The sequence below is a fragment of the Lepidochelys olivacea genome, assembly GCF_965140295.1.
Source record: "Lepidochelys olivacea isolate rLepOli2 genome assembly, chromosome: 2".
Taxonomy (NCBI): domain Eukaryota; kingdom Metazoa; phylum Chordata; order Testudines; family Cheloniidae; genus Lepidochelys; species Lepidochelys olivacea.
Window position 1 is genome coordinate 235689116 of NC_140412.1, and position 16849 is coordinate 235705964.

General features: G+C 41.4%; 1 protein-coding gene across 14 annotated transcripts in view; it reads left to right on the forward strand.

Moving 5' to 3' along the window:
• Positions 1–16849, forward strand: part of KIAA1217 — a 540319-nt gene that overhangs the window by 346367 nt on the left and 177103 nt on the right. The gene's annotated exons all lie outside the window — the stretch shown is intronic.

Below are 16849 nucleotides of genomic sequence, written 5' to 3' on the forward strand. Positions count from 1 at the left end.
CTAGTGCATAAATACCTTGCAAAGCCGGCTACAAAATGCCATGCAAATGCCTGTTCTCACTTTCCAGTGACATTGTCAATAAGAAGCGAGCAGCATTATGTCCCGTAAATGTAAACAAACTTGTTTGTCTTAGCGATTGGCTGAACAAGTAGTAGGACTGAGTGGATTTGTAGGCTCTAAAGTTTTACACTGTTTTGTTTTTGAGTGCAGTTATGTAAGAAAAAATATCTTCTTATGTAAGTTGCACTTTCACGATAAAGTACTTGTATGAGGTGAATTGAAAAATATTATTTGTTTTTACAGTGCGAATATTTGTAATAATAATATAAATTAATCACTGTACACTTTGTATCTGTGTTGTAATTGAAATCAATCTATTTGAAAATGTAGAAAAACATCCAAAAATATTTAATAAATTTCAATTGGTATTCTATTGTATAACAGTGCAATTAAAAGTGTGATTAATTTTTTAATCACGATTAATATTTGAGTTAATTGCAATTAATCAACAGCCTTAGTTTTTATGTCAATATTTAATCAAAATGATATATAGCCCTGGACACATTTTATATGGAAGTTACCACTGCCATACCAAAATTTAACCTACTCTGACGTATTATATCTTAAACTGCTCCAAGGCTTGTTAAGCTCATGGAAAGACCTCTCTGGACTAGAGTGGGTTTTGAATCATGCCTATAGTTCCTTCCTTCTTGAAAGATCCCATGGGGCAAAGATGCACAGAAATCACTTCATCCACCAGAGAAAAGCATTCACTGAGTTGGAACATTGTAGCTGTTCAAAATTTCACAGCAACACTTTACAACATTTAGGGGAAGAGGTAAAGAATACCTTATCCAAATGAAACTGTAGGGGGGATTTAGAATATAATTATTTGTGTTTCAATTTGGTCAAGACACCAGCTTGTGAAAAGTGCCATAGGCTCATTAGTAGCCACAAATGGTTGTTACCTGGTTTTACACAGGGCTTGCAAAATCCCGAAGTGATGAGTAGGAAACTCTCTTTGGCAAGTGTGGCATGACTTTCTGCAGAATTTGTCACTTTAAAAATGACAGGTTTCAGAGTAACAGCCGTGTTAGTCTGTATTCGGAAAAAGAAAAGGAGGACTTGTGGCACCTTAGAGACTAACCAATTTATTTGAGCATGAGCTTTCGTGAGCTACAGCTACAGCTCACGAAAGCTCATGCTCAAATAAATTGGTTAGTCTCTAAGGTGCCACAAGTACTCCTTTTCTTTTCACTTATGGTTACAAAGATAACTTTTCAAATGTAAGCTGACACAGTGATATCTTCCTGAGTAAACAGACACACAGCTCCACTGCCAGGACTGCTCTTCATAGCTTCCCAAGTTCCAAAAGTGTGAAATTAGCAAACTTGGTTAGTTTCACTGTTGCACTCCAAAATTCTTCAAGCAGCAGTGAAACAGGTAGGAATCATGTCAGTTTCGCTCTTTTGTTACTTAGGAAAGTTCTAAACAGCAACAGAAGCAAGCACTGAAGTTTTTCATGGGGGAAAGATAAAGTATGGGAGACCTGTCCTCTCCAAGTCTCCTGACTGTTACAAGTACTGTAATAGGAAGAAGAGAAAAAGCTCCTCAGAGCATTTCATGCGTATCCGGCACCCGTGAGTCAGAGGCTGAAACTAATGAAGTTTCCAGGAAAAATTACCACATTCTCCTTCTTCCCAGCAGCTTGGTGGGTGAGGTAGACTTCCAATCAGGGCACTGACCCAGATCTCACTGATGGGGAGAAGAATGCCCTCTCTCCTTGTCTTTTCTATCTACCTCTGGCCCAGAGGTGGGCAAACTAAGGCCCGCGGGCCACATCCGACCCACGGGACTGTCCTGCCCGGCCCTTGAGCTCCCTGCCAGAGAGGCTACCCCTGGCCCCTCCCCTGTTGTTCCCCCTTCCCCGCAGCCATGCTGTGGCATGGGCAGCACTCTGGACGGCGGGGCCGCACACTCCTGCAGGGCAGTGCGTCTGGCTCTGGCCAGGCGGTGTGGCTGCCCGACATGCTGCTCTGAGCGGCATGGTAAGGGGATCGGGGAGTCCTGGGGGGCAGTCAGGGGACAGGGAGCAGTTGGATAGGTGTGGGAGTCCTGGGGGGCCTGTCAGGGGGTGGTTGGATGGGGCGGAGGTTCTGGGGGGGCGGTCAGGGGACAGGGAATGGGGGGGGTTGGATAGGCTTGGGAGTCCCGGGGGGCCTGTTCGGGGGGCAGAGGTTGTGGATAGAGGTTGGGGCAGTCAGGGGATGGGGGGTTGGATAAGGGTGGGGGGCCCTGGAAGGGGGCAGTCAGGGGACAGGGAGCAAGGGGGTTGGATAGGGGGTAGGGTCCCAGGGGGCAGTTAGAGGTGGGGGGCCCCAGGAGGGGGAAAGTCAGGGGACAGGGAGCAGTGGGGGTTGGATAGGGGCAGGGGGTCCTGGGAAGGGGCGGTCAGGGGACAAGGAGCAGAGGGGTTGGATGGGTGGGGGGGATTCTGAGGGGGACAGTCAGGGGCTGGGAAGTGGGAGCGGTCAGATAGGAGGTGGGGTCAGGCTGTTTTGGGAGGCACAGCCCTCCATACAGTTTTGCAACCCCAATATGGCCCTCAGGCCAAAGAGTTTGCCCACCCCTGCTCTGGCCAATGGATTTAGTGTCCTTGCTAGTTGATGTCTGGTAGCGTTTTCTAACTCTGGTTTATGTCTCATTTGAAGAGAGCACCTCAGGGAGAATAGGGCATCCAAATGTCAGGGGCATTTGTTCCCTACTAGCAGAGAGGAAGGGTTCCACATAGTGTGATAGCCAGTACCACTTCCCAAAGAAACTCAAGAGTTGTTAACGTCTGCTAAATTCTAATCGGGTGCAATCCTGCTTAGTTTGTAGAATCTGACTGGATCCCTGGAGGTGTGTGGCTGGAGGCCATTATAATTATCATAGTTTTATTTAGGCTTCCTTCTGCATTCTATGGTTGTCCAAAACCAGATCTGCAAATGAGATAAAATTTGCATTACTATGCTGTAGGAGCCTACAATGAGAGAGCCAAGGTATCTGGCTTCTCTGTGACTGCAGACACATATATACTTCTGACACCAGTGTGAGTCACGCTGCTGCTCTGCAGCGGTTCTTCAATAGTAGAATTTCCATCTTTCAGTCCTCTGCCTCTGAATGCCTCATAAGAACAGAACAATCACAATGCGTGGTGTGAGGAGCACAGATGTTTACAGATCTCCAGGAACATGGCATAGATAAGTCTCATTCTGAAATTATAGACCCCTTTAAAAATGTCAAAAATTTCTACCAATGTATTAGCAAACCAGATCTGGTGTCGAGTGGGCCCAGTCATATTTTACATATGCAAAGTATTTTCAGGAGCACTTAGTTGCCTGAGGAAATACTTTGTGCTACAAATTTGTATACATAAAAATAAACAAGAAGGGTCATTAACAAAATATTTTGAGGCATTTGCATTGAGTCCTCCATCAACTTTAAATGAACAAATTTTATTATTGTGTTTGGACATTTGGTATTTTTACTTTAAGCAATATAAAATATATATGCAGAAATAAAAACGCTGCAACACAGAGCTTAACCCTGTTACATCAAGGATCAAATGAATGCAGTCATTCTGCTTTTCAGAATAAATAAACTGTTCCAAATCCATTCTCCATTTCAGCTCTGTTTCTCTGTGTGCACACAGACAAATGCAAGCTCTGAGGAAGTTAAAAAAAATTAATACAACCATGTGTGCAAAAATCCCCCCACCCCCAGGAGGAAAATGTTAGGGCCATGAAGAAAATCACACACTCAAAATTCTGAATGTAGAATTGCCTGAGCCGTCTGTACCATTGGCTTCTGCCATAACGCCTGAGATATTTGATTCTCCTTATCTTATCGTTCGCATTGGTCACCATTAAAAACTTGTAGGCAAGTAATTTTTTCAGTTTTTACAATACTAACCATACTTATTATAAGGAATACCCTGAATACTAAGGGCACTATTATCCAATTAAGAAAGTAAAAATTGGAAAGCTTTCAAGGCTAACCGTTGTATAAATATGGTTGCTAAGGGAGGAAGGATGGCACAAGACTGGAAGTCATGAAATCTGGGTTCTGTTCCCAGCTCTAACTTGTACTTCCTCTGTGATGATGGGCGAGTCACTTAATCACTCTGGCCAAGATCCTGCCTTGGTGTCCGCTTAGTCCCCTAGCCTTCAATGGAGCTCCATTGGCTTACACCAGCTTAGGATCTCGCCCTCTGTGCCTTAGTTTCTCCATCTATCTTGGGAGGCAAAACATATGAATATTTATAACACAACTTTGAAATCCCTAGTTTGAAAGTGCAAAGCATCTTTGTTCAGACATAAAATCCAACCGTCCAATTCCATCCTCAGATACACCTAAGTAGTTCTCATTGAAGTAAATGGGAACTGTGCATCCATAACTAAAGGCAGAGGCCAGTATACAGTAGTGCAGTTCCACATCTGCATTATATTGTTAGCTGCAGTTCATGGGAGCTTAATACTAGTCCTCAAGGCATTTTGATACATTTGACTCAGACTTCAAAAATTAAACATGAGGCAACAAGTCCAGTGACATGCTGTGTACCAAACTATAGTCATTACAAATCCCATACTGAGATCTCAGAAAAGAGAGACATAACAAAATATGGTTTAAACATTTAGAGTGTAATCCTAGCTCCATTAAGGGTAATGGCAAAATTCCCACTAACTTCAGTGGGGATGCACTTTCTCCCTCAATGTACTTAGTACCATTTACTTACCTGTCAAGTAATGAGTACAGGATTCCATGTTTGGGACTTGTCACAGGGCTGATACACCCCCTCACCCCGTGGGGGCAGGGGAGAGGTGCAGCACAGCCCCATGGTCAAGTTGGAAGGGCTGCACTGCATCTCAGGGCAGCACAGCTTCTTGGCCTTAGTCCTTACTATGACCCTTGCTCTCAGGGCAGTGTGGCCTAATGGTCAGAGTCAATACTACAGCCCTTGCTGTCGGGGTAGAGCAGCCCAATGGCCAGAGTCAGCGATACAGCCCTTGCTCTCAGGGCAGTGTGGCCTAGCAGCCAGAGTCCATAATAATGGTGAGTGGGGCCACCACCTCAGGGTGGGTGGTGGCCAGGATAGGGGGACCTGGGCCCGCCCTCTCCACTAGGTCCCAATCGGTGGTGGGGTTGCCTGCTACCAGCTCACCAGGGCTCCAATCAAAACACACCAAGCCTTGGTCTGGTTCTGTAACTGTTTCCTCACAAAACTTCCTGGGTTATTTCCTACCCAAGTCTCTGGGATTCTCCGGTCTCTCCCCTCTCGGTAACGCCCCATGCCAGTATGTTGGGGTCTGTTTCCGACTGGCTGGCCTCCATGTCTTGGAATGCAGGCAGTCCTCCCTCAGGAGCTAGCGACACACCTCCTTCCCCGCCGCCGGCAGTCAGGGGTGTGTGGCCTCCTCAGCTAAGAGAGAACTGTTGGTGCTGTGGCAAACTCCTGGGACAGTGCAGGTCATGTCCAATCTGATGTCACTCTAGGTGTGACTGTTCTCCTTTTGCTCCCCTTCCCCTGTTATCCCTTCTGTTATGTTTGGAATGTGCCACAAGTCTCTATTCATGTATCTTTCTGTGTTCTGGTTTATTCTGATTTTTTTTTACTTCGGTATTGTTTCATGTGATTTCATCTCCTTCTCTTGTACAAGAGGAACATTGACAAATGTCATAAAGTAATTGCTTCCGTTAATAAGCATTCATTTTCGAGGTCTGCATTGTTTGTGGTTCCAGAAGAATGGGAATAATTGATTTACTATGTTTAATGTACTTTAAGGGACATACTGTTTTCAATACAGATGTGAATTTCATTAATGCTAGCTAACTGGAGTTATATATACCGGTTAAGGGGAAATAGACACATTAATGTTCATAAGCTAAAGAATAATTATTTATGATTACTGTATAGAGATTTAATGATTTAATTTAGCAGATATATTCCTTTCAAAAGGCATTTCTATTCCATTTTTATGTATTTCAAATGGGAGTTCATTTAGTGTCCTTTGGGACATAAAATAATATGAAAACCTGTATAAAACTGCAATATAGTTTTGAAAAGAAAAGGGCAGACTTTGCCTCAAGTGTTGTCATCTGAGAGCAGAATATCCTGTTCTACACAACGCTCCATTACAGTGCATCTTCTCCCTTACTCCCCATTTTGTCTTAGTCCTATCTAAGGCTCTGATTCTGCAGGCACTTGCACATGTACTTACCTTTAAGCAAGAGTAGCACTATCGGCCTCAGTGGGACTACCGCTTAAAAGTTAAGCGCCTGTGTAAGTGTCGACAGGAGCAAGCTAAGTGGATTAACCAAGAGCTTGTCTTCACTACTATGCTACATCGGTGCAACATAATTGACGTAATCCCGTCAATGTAATTACTCCACCTCAACGAGAGGTGGAAGCTATGTCAGCGGAAGAGCATCTCCCACTGACATAGCACGATGTAGACACCTCTTTAAGTTGATGTAATTTAGGTCACTGAGGAGTGGTTTTTTCACACCCATGAGCAACGATAGTTACATCGACTTTAGCGTTAATGTAGACAAGTCCCAAGTGTGTTAAAGGGGGAGCAATATTCATTATTAGACACTTGGATGCAATGGCTGTAGTATAGTTATGCTAGATGGCTATATGACCAAAGGTTGAAGAGGTGAGGAGAGTTGATAATTAGCATTGGTTATCTTCGTAAGCAACGTTCTTGTTTTTTTAATGTACCTGGACTTAGGATAAAAGAACAGAGGTTGCTTTTCAGACTCTGAATTAAATAAAATGGACAATCAGAAGAGTCATGGTTACACAGATATACATTGATAAAAAGAAAATTAGGGTAAGCTGCAGTTCAGGGGGAGTCATTAGATAGTTATGTGATGCCTTCTCTAAACGTGAACATTCTGTCCCTGAGGTGCTCTTTCCTGCTCAGTGTTTCAATACCCATTGTATTTCAGACACAGAAAGCATAGACAATGAATACTGTACTCCACATCAATTGCTTCTGCCTGGAAGGTATTACGGAAATAGTTTCTGCGCTCCAGGAAGAGTAGCCACACCCCTGTTAGCCAATTACTGTATTGGTGTTCTGCCTCCTTGGTATTCTAACAAGCAGTGGTAAATGTTAATTGCTGCTGGCCAAGACGAACTGAGCTGTTTCAGAGCTACAGTATGTATTTCTTGTTAGAATCAAAGAAAATGAGAAGTCTTGAAATAACAACACACTTGGTAATAATGAGGTGAGTCACCACCACATGATTAGTATCATCAGATTCTCTTTTATAATTATATTAGCATCTCTATGTTAAAGAGAAGAGTTGGGTATTTTTTTTTTCTCTTTGAAGGAGAGACTTTCAAGTTTACTCTTATCAGATTTTTGGGAAAGCTGAAACGCTAATTGCAGACAAAAGGAGACCATATAACCAAACTTTGGTCCATCCAGTTTTCAGTCTGGCATTCATGCCCTGTAAACATTATTGTCTCTAATTGCTTGTCTAATTCTCTCTTAAATATCTTCACAGATTCACCTTCTGCTGCAGCTCATAACAGCCCCTTCCACATTAATGATACCTGCATAAAGGTATCTTGCTTGTATTCCCTTAATACCATCCCCTTTCTTTACTTCAGTTCATCCTCTCTTAATTTTGACTCTGTCGGTTTTGTAACTTCCATTCCATTCTCTTCCATTCTTTATCACTCGTAATATATACACCTTAATCACGTTCCTTTTTAATCTCCCCTTTTCTAAATCAAAATGGGCCCAACCCTTGAAATTCAAATGCAGATTTTAAACCACTCCAAGTTTGGCAGTTGCTGAGACCCATTAAAGCAATGAGTCCCAGCAGTAAATTCAGATCTAGATATTAAGGCATTAAGTAAATCTCAGACCATGACACCATTTGTTCTATTTCCCTGTGTATTCAGTCTCTTCTTAGATAATGTCCAACCTTTCCAGTTTTCTCATCAGCATAGTAGACTGTACCTTTGTTTCTAAAATATATAAAATTGTGTTTGATGTTCATATAACAAGGAGATTTTAAAATTATTGAATCTTCTCTACCTTTCATCTACAAGGATCCAATTAGCTCTACAAAGCACTTTGGATCAGGAACCATCTTTTACTCTGTGTTTACTCAGTGCCTATCATAGACTCTGTATCTCAGGTACTTATATAGCCCCAGTTACCGTAGTACCTGAGCACCTCTCAATCTTTAATGTATTTATCCTCACAACATCCCTGTGAGATTGGAAATTATCCCTATTTTATAGGAGGAACTTAGGCACTGAGTCTAAGGGTCAGATTTTTAAAGGTATTTAGGCACCTTACCTCCACCGATGCAATACACATCCAGTTCCAAACACCCAGCAGCCTTATGTAAAGTTGCCAAATTTTGCGCATCTCCCTGTTCAGGGTAGGTGTATTGACCGTAAGCTAAAGTTTATGGTTATAGGCTAAATCATTGCAAATAACCATATATATGTTACATGGATATATATATTTTATCTCACTGAAACTGCAGAGGGAATTCTAAATAGAAGAGATTGCAGCAAGTCTTCACTGAAGGTGTTTTCTTCATTTTTACTCCATTTTCATATGAACTCTGACTACAGAAGCTTGTCCTCAGGCTTTTGTGCATTGGCCAGCAAGTTTTCACTGAAAGCAGCTAGATATATAAGGGCCCTTGCAGTAATATTGTGCTCACACGAGCATAGCCACAAAGCCATCTATTTGAAGGCTGTTGCTTTTTTTTTTTTTTGGCAGTATTTCAAGCTTGGCAATACTTTCCGAGAATTGCATACTTAGCCTTTGTTGATGAAAAATCCATTTGACTTATTTTCTTAGAATGGCTCATCATTTAGGTGGATGTTATCTGTTCAGTGGTTCATCATCACATGTTCAGCTCTAAGAGTTCCTAATTCAATCCTGTTACAGTAGTGAACCTAGTATATTTAGTATAGCACTTGGCAGTTGATGACAGTTTTGAAATGAATGTTTAAGTGGAGTCATTGAACATGTCAAACTGTCCCATAAAACAAAAATGAAGCGTTTGAGCAAGGAGTCCTACATTTTATAAACATGGCTTCAATAAACGATTCTTCATGGATTATTGGAACACCATTGAACAGCTGCTCATATAAACAATCTTCCTTCCTTCCTGCCCAGTGCCCAGGGAGATCTTTTTAAAGTGCGTGTGACAGGATGTCAGGTTCCAGATCCCTGCATGGAGATACTGCTGTTCTGCTGACTTATCCACCACCCAGAATGGGTGGATTTCATTAGATCCCAGCTCAGGAGGATAAAAGATGAGGCATCTCTAATATGAGAAGAGAGGGTAGGGGGTGAGACGGGAGATTTTGCAGAGGGGACACTCTAGAAACAGTCTTGCTGGGAGAAAACTGAGGTTAAGGTTAATTCCTTGTTAAAAATAAAAGAAAGGAAATTGCTAGGCAGAGGGATGAATTTTGGATATTGTAGACATGCATGCGTCTTCAGTGCATCATAGTATCGAGTAATGCTTTCCTCTTATCATCTAATGCACCCACTCACACAAACTCATTAATTAGAGTCCATACAACACAATCACTAAAAATCAAAGAAGTCACCCCTTAGGCAAAAACTAATATCTGTACAAGGGTCTGTGCACATGCCTTATCTCCCAGTCATCCTCCTGTGCAAACAGACTCAGACTGCTCAGCTCCCCAGCAAAAACTCCCTTTGAATTCCACAATCTAAGCATTCATAATACACACATCCAGTTCCTCATGATTGCATTCAGATGCACAGCCTGAATTCTGACCTCACAACTTTTTGGGTAGAAAACTCAAGTCTGTTTTATTAACACTTTTTAAAAAGTCTTAATGAATTAGTATGGGAGAAAAGGTGAACCCTTGCTTTAAGAATCAGAGCTCACTGAAGTCACTGGAAAGACTCCCATTGATTTCTGTGGGTTTTGAATCAGTCCCTTTGCATGCAGCAGCACAACCTTCACTCTGGAGCCACTTAAGGGTTCCATAATTACCTTTTCAAGTGACATTTAGTAGTGTTCAGTCCACTGTACAACAAAATCATACACGCTGACATTGCTCTGGTATGTCTCATACTCCTCCATATTATGTTTGATTTGACAGGGTGGCTGTAACAAATGCTGAATGGCCCCAGGGTAGGACATTTGCATCGTCAAAAGCTTTTGAACTTCCTCCCACTTTTATCAGAAGCTCCTCATAAAAATCTGCAAAGACACTACATTATCCTCTTTCTAATCCTTCCTTAAAACTCACATCTGTCACAATGCCTACACAGCATTCAGCAGTGACTGTGCAGCTGGTTCACAGTGACTGCTGCTTGTTAAACCACTCATAATGGTCTTGCTGATCACTTGTGCTCCCCACATCTGTCTCTTGTATCCATCTGTTTTCGCTTGTCATTTACTTTGACTGCAGGCTCTTTGGAGCAGAGACTGTGTGGACACTGTTTAGCACAACAGGGATCCTGATCCCTGACTGGAGCCTGTTGGTACTGATCCAGTACAAATAAATGATTTAACACATTCATTTTTCTCTAGTCCTCATTCAGAAAGGTTTTTTGGTTGCTAGAATTCCTGTTTGACTTACTGCGTTTTATCATGATTTTTTTGAGGTTTAACAAAGCAATTCCTGTTGGGGAAACACAAGTAAAAGGTTAAAGAAGTAGCCAATAAAACCTATACTTATATGAATGGATTAGGGGATTGAATTCTGGCTTATCTCTATATGAAGTAAATGTACATTATAAAGTTAAGCATTAACTCAGAAGGACCATAGTTATAGTGGATAAACATGCATCTTAGTTTCATTGTGCAACATGAAATAAAGGCCTATCTTCTCTTTTTGTTGCTGCTGAAGTCATAAATGTGTAACATGACTGTGTGTTCCTTCATTCTTCACTTCAGCAGAAAAGGAACTGTTCTTTCTACTTGGTATTATGTTTTGCAGTGGAAGATAAATGAGGCATCACTGAAGATTCATTTGGTGCTTGAGGTCTCTGGAATATATTGCCTTACTTGTTTACATCAAGTTCAGCCTCTGTGCTGAGGCAGGACCAAATAAACCTGTATAAATATGTAAGGCAATAGGTTTTGAGCCAATTTGTCCCCTTTTGTTTGTTGATCTCCTCATGCTAAATTAATGCATCTTTTAAATGGGTATGTAGAGTTTGGGATCTTTAGTTTAGGATTTGTATCGCTTAAGACCTGATCCACAGGCCACTGAAATCAATGAAAAGACTCCCACTGACTTCAGTGATCTTTTGAGTAGGCTCAGGAGTCCTGCTGGTCCTCAGCGCCTGGATACTCCAGGAAAAAAGAAAGAGGATTCAAAGATTACACCACATCTATGAAGCTGTATGATGGTCGTGTTGCCACTGTCCGCAGGGTGGACCGCGGATGGGGGAAGATAAGTGCTGCTCACTGCTGCTAGTACTTTTCCTGATGCAGTTCCTCCAAACTGTTTGTGTGCTTCTTGCTAAGTTTCCTGGATCTGAGATCTTTGTTTGTTTTTAGCCCTACCTTGCAGATTGTTTTTCATAAATCCCTAAGCTCTTGCCTCCATAAAGCAAAGTCATATTTTTAATATGTATTATATAGTAGGCAAGTGTAAAAAAATGGTTTTAGGGGGAAATTATAGGTAGTCAGATAGCATTTAAAGCTGCTGTGAAATAATTAATTCCAGTCTAGACTGACAATACTTTTAAGAGCAGGATGGGGACTCTCACTCCCTGCTTCTCCATGCACCTTCTGTAACCATAGCACCCCTGACCTGCATCTGCATAGAATAAACGCTGGGTAAGACTGGCAGATTTAATATTGTCTCTGTTTTAAAGTGCTTTAACCTATAGTCTATTGTGTCTCAGTAGTGCTTTATAGATTAAACTGCTATGTTTAAACAGGAAAGAAACAAATCTTTGACTATCCATAGGTCCAAACTATCAATCTTACTTTGGTCCTTTTAAGGCCCAAACTTCTCTTTCTATGAGAGGATAATGATAAACTATGTGCAAATAAATCTTCAGTACTATTTGTGTGGGCAGGAAGAACATTCTTTCAGAATGCTACACTGACAGCCACAACACTTCTTTTTTACTCTGATGCCAAATTGTAGGAGCAACGGTCTTGGGGTTTTTTTAAGTTCACTTTTCACTGAGATAATACAGTGAGGTGTTTTGCACACCGAGTAGTTTGGGAAATGTTTAACTATAAATAACTTCTGTCTGTTTGAAATAACTCCCTTTGATTACATATTGTTGTTTTGCCATTTCAAACTCCATTTTGGAGATTGAACAAAAGCCCTGTCAGAAAAAATATTATTATTGGGTCTTTCATTGGTAATTCGTGTGATGCAGTTTGGATATCTGGGGGAAATCAAGGTTGATGCTGTTTCCTACTTCCTTCTGGTTAAACTCTACAATAGTTCTTTCCCACTATATCGAGCAGCATTCCTACTGCTGGCAGTCAGGGACCAGTTTGGTCCCAGTTGCAAGTTAGAGCAGCCTCAGGGAACATTCTAACTTGTGCTGGCTGGAATGGTCTGCTAAAGACTGTTCTGCCAGCTTACGTGGGCCACAACACACTTGAGTCTCCAACTGTCCTCAGAACGCCTCTACACTGTGTGGACCAGGAGCAAATAACACCTAGAGAGTCTGATGTGTCAGCTTTATGCATGGGAATCCCAGCTAGCTCTTTAAGCCATCTTAACATCCCCTTTGGACTGGAGCAGCCAGTGAGGATGGAGCAGGAGCTGGGATTTGGCCCTGCAATAAAAGTTCCAATAGAATGCTGACATGGCTTTCTCAAGTGGACATTTTCAGTGAAATGACTGGGAATCACGAATAGATTGGATGCCTTTGTGGTTATGGGCCAGTGCTGTCCTCAATCCTCTTTGGCCTAAACAGAGTTTCAAACATGAAGCAGAGAGTCAGGGGTTCATGAATACTGGGTAAAGTAGAAAGAGGCATTTCATAGGGTTTTTTTTTTTATCCCTTTAGCCTCTTCTTAGCAGGCAGTCTGTTGCATTATATTTTGGAGATTTCACTATTCAGTTCATAGAACAGATGAGTCAACTCCAGACTTTGTGTTTTTGACTGTCTTTTATGTAGAATCCTGGGCTGCTAGGAAAGACAAAAATCAGTATTTTGTATTTTATTAATTGGTTGCTTTTAGACATAGATATTTCTGGCTTAAAATAGTTCTGTTGTTTGCAGAATTATAAGGGTTGGGTTGTTTGGAGAGTAAATGCTCTGTTACAGCAGTTGCAGTGCAATACTGTGGGGGAGAACTCACTAAACTGACAACAAGGTACATCCACAGACCATTTCAACAGAATATGCATCATAGACACAAATGTTTGTGTGCTTTACTGTTCAAACTGTCTGAGTTTACCAGCCAATTTTGGCCTTTTGCTGTGAACTCAGTGTGAAGTCATTCTCACTCTTTTCATGCAGGATAACCTGCTGCAGAAATAAGATTAGTAGGAGACTATTATATCACTCCTTTTGCACATCACTGCAGAAATGATTTCATATTGTCTCTCTGGGCCAAATTCTGCCCTTAGCTGCACCTGTTCAATCCCACTGAAGTCAACAGGGTGACACGTGGAACTGAGAGCCAATTTTTGCCCTGTATGTCTGTTGCTTTTGTAAACCAAGTGATCTTGGAACATTAGAAGCTGGTTCTCTGGACAAATGTCTTTTCCCTCCTTAAAGTTTTATCTTCATAAATGTGCTTTGGTTAATGATTCTTGTGCTTTATTGACTGGTATTTACTTTAGTTATCCATTCATAGATTTCACAGTCCTTTTTTGTTGTTGGGGGTTGTTGGTTTTTTTGGATGGAGGGAGATCTAGGGTTTTTTCTATAAGTAATTAAGCCATATGAACAACAGAAAGATAACTTTATTCCTCAGCAGAAAGCTGTTAAAACACAGATAACTTCAAACCTCTGTTTTCAAAACAAATCCTTGCTGACCTGTTAGCTCCTGACCAATTCCTAATAAAGCCAAGCTGTAGACTGCCTTCAGCTCTGTTTACATAGAGGCCTATTTTCATGGTGCAAATGAAAAGAAAAACACAGTGAGCAGGATACAAAGAGAAATAGTTGTTTAGCTCCACTTTGGCACTTCCAGCTCAGATTAAGCCTTGAAGTGATCTTACTTCACAGAACTTGATGCAAACCAAGAGAACACGGGGTAGCAAGAGCCTCCCATCTGCTGTAGAAACCCACAATAAATCCAGCTGGGTGAAGAATAACATAATTTAATTGCCATGAGTCTGCAAAGTAGAACAGGTAAAAGTTTAGTGCCGATGCTGAGTTCTCCCTTTCTCCACAAATAGTCTTGTTGACCTCTCTTGGACAATTTCCCTGGTAAGGTTGTGTACAGTGTGAAGCGGGGTAGGTTGGAATCTGGCCCCAAATATTAGCTTTTTGTCACAAAAATCATGGTCATGACAAAAAAAAATAATTTAATACAAAGTTCTGGTCTTTGTCACTGTCTCCTCCATGAAAATATACTAAAGTGTCCTGATGTGTCCAGTGGAGTATCAAGCTTTTAAATAAGTAATTCAGCATTTTTAAGAGGCACTAAACAATTTTATTGTAAAATAAATAATTATTTGATTTTTCTCCATTTCCAGTGACAAACATAAATATTTTATTCCCTCATTTCCTTTTTAAAGTTATATATTTTTCATCTTCTTGCCATCACAATCAGACTTAATAATGATAAATAAATAGTTGCCTGATCAGTCTTTAAATCTCTGTCTGATCAAAATGGGTGAGAGAGAATTGCTGTCCCCTTGTGGCCTGATTTTGCTGCACCGAATTCCTGAATCTTTACCGGGTGACCACTTCAGTCCCTTACTTCCATAAGTACAAATCTCACCTACAAAATATAAACTCATAGATTATAAGGCTCAAATAGACCATTATAATAATCTAGTCTGACTTCCTCCGGGCAGAAATCTCATCCGGCAATATCTGCATCAATACCATAATTTCTGGTTGAGTCTGAGCATACCTTTTAGAAACACGTTTGGTCTTCATTTAAAGACTTCAATTGGTGGAGACTTCATCACAGGTAAGCTGTCCCAATGATTAATTACCCTCACTATTTTTTTAAAAAATTACGCTTTATTGCTAGTCTGAATTTGTCTAGTTTCAGTTTTCAGCATTGGTTCTCATTATGCCTTTTTTTGGTAGATTAAAGAGCCATCTATTATCAGGAATCTCTTCCCCATGTAGGTGCTTGTTGATGTGATTAAGTCACCTCTTATTCTTCTGTGGGATAAACTATATAAATTGAGCTTCTTAAGTCTCTCACTGTAAGACAGGTTTTCCAGATCTCAAATATTTCCTTTAGCTTTTTTCTGAACCCTTTCAAATTTTCAACGTCCTTTTTGCTGGTGGGGGCACCAGAACTGGTCACAGTATTTCAGTAATGGTCTCACTAACCCCGTGTACAGAGCCAATGAAACATCCTCCTCCTATCTTCTATATCCTCTGTCTTCCTCACAGCACCTTGCCCATGGGACCAGGTGAGGAGGTACAGGGTATGGGGTGGGATGGACAGAGTGGATCACAAGGTGCTGCTGGGGTTCTCTCAGACTGCGATTCAGAAAGGCTAGTGGGGGGAATAGACTGGGATGGGGGTACAGGAGCTAGTGGGGTGTCAGCATTGAGCCAGGGGCTGAATGGGAATGGGGGTGCAGGGCCACATGGGGAGGAGGGGAGAGGGGTGCAGGGGCACATGGGGATGGGAAGGGGTGATGCAGGGACACATGGGATGGGGCAGATGTGCCTGACTGAATGAGAGTCGCTAGGGGTCAGCCAGGGTCTGCATGGGGGAGGCTCACCAACTCCTAATAATCACTCCCCCACAAAAAACAACCTGTTCCATACTTCTGCCACCCACAGTCAGCATCCCTTCAGGTTCACTCCCAGGCTCCTTCCTAGCAATTACTTCTTTCTCCATCAGCTCCTCCATTCCCCTGACACCCCCAAGCCTTTGCACTGCTTCTGAGGGCTGCTAGAAATACATTTCTGTATTGTAGTTTAAATGAATTATTACTCAAAGTTCTGTATTGATATGCCTAGTAAGGAATCTATTTGTCAAAAAACATTTCCTGAATCTTTTTTGGAGTCTGTATTGTTACAGACATAGTTGCTGACAGATATTTTGAAATAAATAACCAAGATAACTGAAACTGGCATGATTGTATTGTGTTCTTTTTCACATATACAATAGTCAGAATTTTGCAGAATTTTAAAAGATTGTTCATGGAATTTTTAATTTTTCAGTGCAGAATTCCCCCAACATTATCTTATGTATCCAGGAGTCACACTTGCCCTTGTAGTTACAATGTTGCACTGAGAGCTCATGTTCAGCAGTCCTTTCCAGTGTTTATATATATAGATATAGATATATATAGTGACATGACCAACAGCAAGCCCTTCTAAACTCTCTAAACTTAAAGTTATGCTCAGAGGGTCCAAATTCTGAAGTCCTTATTCGGTTTTGTAATTTGTTCTTTGTAAGGTAAAATGTCCATTAGCTTTAATGAGTGTTTTGCCTATCTCGGTACTTATCCAGTCCTCATTGCCAGAGAACCTACGTGCCTCACAATCTTTAATGGATTTTTATCCTCACAACACCCCTGTATTATCCCCATTTTACAGATGGGGAACTGAGGCACAAAATAGATTAAGTGACTTGCCAAGGGTCACACAAGAAGTCTGCAGTTGAACCATAAATTGAGTCCCAGTCTATCCATTAGGCCAGTGTTTCT